This window comes from Triticum aestivum, unplaced genomic scaffold (assembly GCF_018294505.1).
Source record: "Triticum aestivum cultivar Chinese Spring unplaced genomic scaffold, IWGSC CS RefSeq v2.1 scaffold1070, whole genome shotgun sequence".
NCBI classification, from domain to species: domain Eukaryota; kingdom Viridiplantae; phylum Streptophyta; class Magnoliopsida; order Poales; family Poaceae; genus Triticum; species Triticum aestivum.
The window spans coordinates 1-3,780 of record NW_025239787.1 but is presented as its reverse complement, the minus strand read 5'-3'; the positions used below and the strand labels follow the sequence as shown (position 1 = coordinate 3,780).

Genomic DNA, 3,780 nt, shown 5'->3' with positions numbered 1-3,780 from the left:
GCTTGCAAAACAAAACGCACGTGTAAGTAATATATTTACCGTGTTTTATTATTTTGCACGAGTGCGGTAAGTCATAGCTGGGTGCTCACGATTCACGGGTCCAGCGTCGGCGTTGTGGCGCGGCAAGCGTGCACTGGTGCGGTTGAGAGGGAGGGGTGGAAACCGCGTTAAACTCGTCTCCGTAGTTGAGAGGGAGCGGCCAAAGCAATGTACAATCGTCTTTGTAGTGGAGCTGGGAGGGGCAAGGATAAGGGACGAAGACCGGGGTAACATGTCGGATGCGATCATACCAGCACTAAAACACCGGATCCCATCAAAACTCCGAAGTTAAGCGTGCTTGGGCGAGAGTAGTACTAGGATGGGTGACCTCCTGGGAAGTCCTCGTGTTGCATTCCCTTTTTAATTTTTTTCGCGCCGCTTGCAAAACAAAACGCACGTGTAAGTAATATATTTACCATCTTTTATTATTTTGCACGAGTGCGGTAAGTCATAGCTGGGTGCTCACGATTCACGGGTCCAGCGTCGGCGTTGTGGCGCGGCAAGCGTGCACTGGTGCGGTTGAGAGGGAGGGGTGGAAACCGCGTTAAACTCGTCTCCGTAGTTGAGAGGGAGCGGCCAAAGCAATGTACAATCGTCTTTGTAGTGGAGCTGGGAGGGGCAAGGATAAGGGACGAAGACCGGGGTAACATGTCGGATGCGATCATACCAGCACTAAAGCACCGGATCCCATCAGAACTCCGAAGTTAAGCGGGCTTGGGCGAGAGTAGTACTAGGATGGGTGACCTCCTGGGAAGTCCTCGTGTTGCATTCCCTTTTTAATTTGTTTCGCGCCGCTTGCAAAACAAAACGCACGTGTAAGTAATATATTTACCGTGTTTTATTGTTTTGCACGAGTGCGGTAAGTCATATCTGGGTGCTCACGATTCACGGGTCCAGCGTCGGCGTTGTGGCGCGGCAAGCGTGCACTGGTGCGGTTGAGAGGGAGGGGTGGAAACCGCGTTAAACTCGTCTCGTAGTTGAGAGGGAGCGGCCAAAGCAATGTACAATCGTCCTTGTAGTGGAGCTGGGAGGGGCAAGGATAAGGGACGAAGACCGGGGTAACATGTCGGATGCGATCATACCAGCACTAAAGCACCGGATCCCATCAGAACTCCGAAGTTAAGCGTGCTTGGGCGAGAGTAGTACTAGGATGGGTGACCTCCTGGGAAGTCCTCGTGTTGCATTCCCTTTTTAATTTTTTTCGCGCCGCTTGCAAAACAAAACGCACGTGTAAGTAATATATTTACCGTGTTTTATTATTTTGCACGAGTGCGGTAAGTCATAGCTGGGTGCTCACGATTCACGGGTCCAGCGTCGGCGTTGTGGCGCGGCAAGCGTGCACTGGTGCGGTTGAGAGGGAGGGGTGGAAACCGCGTTAAACTCGTCTCCGTAGTTGAGAGGGAGCGGCCAAAGAAATGTACAATCGTCTTTGTAGTGGAGCTGGGAGGGGCAAGGATAAGGGACGAAGACCGGGGTAACATGTCGGATGCGATCATACCAGCACTAAAGCACCGGATCCCATCAGAACTCCGAATTTAAGCGTGCTTGGGCGAGAGTAGTACTAGGATGGGTGACCTCCTGGGAAGTCCTCGTGTTGCATTCCCTTTTTAATTTTTTTCGCGCCGCTTGCAAAACAAAACGCACGTGTAAGTAATATATTTACCGTGTTTTATTATTTTGCACGAGTGCGGTAAGTCATAGCTGGGTGCTCACGATTCACGGGTCCAGCGTCGGCGTTGTGGCGCGGCAAGCATGCACTGGTGCGGTTGAGAGGGAGGGGTGGAAACCGCGTTAAACTCGTCTCCGTAGTTGAGAGGGAGCGGCCAAAGCAATGTACAATCGTCTTTGTAGTGGAGCTGGGAGGGGCAAGGATAAGGGACGAAGACCGGGGTAACATGTCGGATGCGATCATACCAGCACTAAAGCACCGGATCCCATCAGAACTCCGAAGTTAAGCGGGCTTGGGCGAGAGTAGTACTAGGATGGGTGACCTCCTGGGAAGTCCTCGTGTTGCATTCCCTTTTTAATTTGTTTCGCGCCGCTTGCAAAACAAAACGCACGTGTAAGTAATATATTTACCGTGTTTTATTGTTTTGCACGAGTGCGGTAAGTCATATCTGGGTGCTCACGATTCACGGGTCCAGCGTCGGCGTTGTGGCGCGGCAAGCGTGCACTGGTGCGGGTGAGAGGGAGGGGTGGAAACCGCGTTAAACTCGTCTCCGTAGTTGAGAGGGAGCGGCCAAAGCAATGTACAATCGTCTTTGTAGTGGAGCTGGGAGGGGCAAGGATAAGGGACGAAGACCGGGCTAACATGTCGGATGCGATCATACCAGCACTAAAGCACCGGATCCCATCAGAACTCCGAAGTTAAGCGTGCTTGGGCGAGAGTAGTACTAGGATGGGTGACCTCCTGGGAAGTCCTCGTGTTGCATTCCCTTTTTAATTTTTTTCGCGCCGCTTGCAAAACAAAACGCACGTGTAAGTAATATATTTACCGTGTTTTATTATTTTGCACGAGTGCGGTAAGTCATAGCTGGGTGCTCACGATTCACGGGTCCAGCGTCGGCGTTGTGACGCGGCAAGCGTGCACTCGTGCGGGTGAGAGGGAGGGGTGGAAACCGCGTTAAACTCATCTCCGTAGTTGAGAGGGAGCGGCCAAAGCAATGTACAATCGTCTTTGTAGTGGAGCTGGGAGGGGCAAGGATAAGGGACGAAGACCGGGGTAACATGTCGGATGCGATCATACCAGCACTAAAGCACCGGATCCCATCAGAACTCCGAAGTTAAGCGGGCTTGGGCGAGAGTAGTACTAGGATGGGTGACCTCCTGGGAAGTCCTCGTGTTGCATTCCCTTTTTAATTTGTTTCGTGCCGCTTGCAAAACAAAACGCACGTGTAAGTAATATATTTACCGTGTTTTATTGTTTTGCACGAGTGCGGTAAGTCATATCTGGGTGCTCACGATTCACGGGTCCAGCGTCGGCGTTGTGGCGCGGCAAGCGTGCACTGGTGCGGGTGAGAGGGAGGGGTGGAAACCGCGTTAAACTCGTCTCCGTAGTTGAGAGGGAGCGGCCAAAGCAATGTACAATCGTCTTTGTAGTGGAGCTGGGAGGGGCAAGGATAAGGGACGAAGACCGGGGTAACATGTCGGATGCGATCATACCTGCACTAAAGCACCGGATCCCATCAGAACTCCGAAGTTAAGCGTGCTTGGGCGAGAGTAGTACTAGGATGGGTGACCTCCTGGGAACTCCTCGTGTTGCATTCCCTTTTTAATTTTTTTCGCGCCGCTTGCAAAACAAAACGCACGTGTAAGTAATATATTTACCGTGTTTTTTTATTTTGCACGAGTGCGGTAAGTCATAGCTGGATGCTCACGATTCACGGGTCCAGCGTCGGCGTTGTGGCGCGGCAAGCGTGCACTGGTGCGGTTGAGAGGGAGGGGTGGAAACCGCGTTAAACTCGTCTCCGTAGTTGAGAGGGAGCGGCCAAAGCAATGTACAATCGTCTTTGTAGTGGAGCTGGGAGGGGCAAGGATAAGGGACGAAGACCGGGGTAACATGTCGGATGCGATCATACCAGCACTAAAGCACCGGATCCCATCAGAACTCCGAAGTTAAGCGTGCTTGGGCGAGAGTAGTACTAGGATGGGTGACCTCCTGGGAAGTCCTCGTGTTGCATTCCCTTTTTAATTTTTTTCGCGCCGCTTGCAAAACAAAACGCACGTGTAAGTAATATATTT

At 52.0% G+C, this 3,780-nt stretch overlaps 9 non-coding genes across 9 annotated transcripts; all 9 read left to right on the top strand.

Moving 5' to 3' along the window:
• The first annotated feature begins 276 nt into the window (after positions 1-276).
• On the top strand, positions 277-395 carry LOC123176739 (5S ribosomal RNA). The gene has a single exon (XR_006488637.1). It is a non-coding gene; the product is annotated as a 5S ribosomal RNA (ribosomal RNA).
• Positions 396-692: 297 nt separating this feature from the next.
• Positions 693-811, top strand: LOC123176737 (5S ribosomal RNA). Its single transcript, XR_006488635.1, has one exon. It is a non-coding gene; the product is annotated as a 5S ribosomal RNA (ribosomal RNA).
• A 296-nt stretch (positions 812-1,107) lies between these two features.
• On the top strand, positions 1,108-1,226 carry LOC123176743 (5S ribosomal RNA). Its single transcript, XR_006488639.1, has one exon. It is a non-coding gene; the product is annotated as a 5S ribosomal RNA (ribosomal RNA).
• A 297-nt stretch (positions 1,227-1,523) lies between these two features.
• LOC123176738 (5S ribosomal RNA) lies at positions 1,524-1,642 on the top strand. The gene has a single exon (XR_006488636.1). It is a non-coding gene; the product is annotated as a 5S ribosomal RNA (ribosomal RNA).
• A 297-nt stretch (positions 1,643-1,939) lies between these two features.
• LOC123176736 (5S ribosomal RNA) lies at positions 1,940-2,058 on the top strand. Its single transcript, XR_006488634.1, has one exon. It is a non-coding gene; the product is annotated as a 5S ribosomal RNA (ribosomal RNA).
• A 297-nt stretch (positions 2,059-2,355) lies between these two features.
• LOC123176742 (5S ribosomal RNA) lies at positions 2,356-2,474 on the top strand. Its single transcript, XR_006488638.1, has one exon. It is a non-coding gene; the product is annotated as a 5S ribosomal RNA (ribosomal RNA).
• Positions 2,475-2,771: 297 nt separating this feature from the next.
• Positions 2,772-2,890, top strand: LOC123176745 (5S ribosomal RNA). The gene has a single exon (XR_006488641.1). It is a non-coding gene; the product is annotated as a 5S ribosomal RNA (ribosomal RNA).
• A 297-nt stretch (positions 2,891-3,187) lies between these two features.
• Positions 3,188-3,306, top strand: LOC123176744 (5S ribosomal RNA). The gene has a single exon (XR_006488640.1). It is a non-coding gene; the product is annotated as a 5S ribosomal RNA (ribosomal RNA).
• A 297-nt stretch (positions 3,307-3,603) lies between these two features.
• LOC123176735 (5S ribosomal RNA) lies at positions 3,604-3,722 on the top strand. The gene has a single exon (XR_006488633.1). It is a non-coding gene; the product is annotated as a 5S ribosomal RNA (ribosomal RNA).
• Positions 3,723-3,780: the final 58 nt, after the last annotated feature.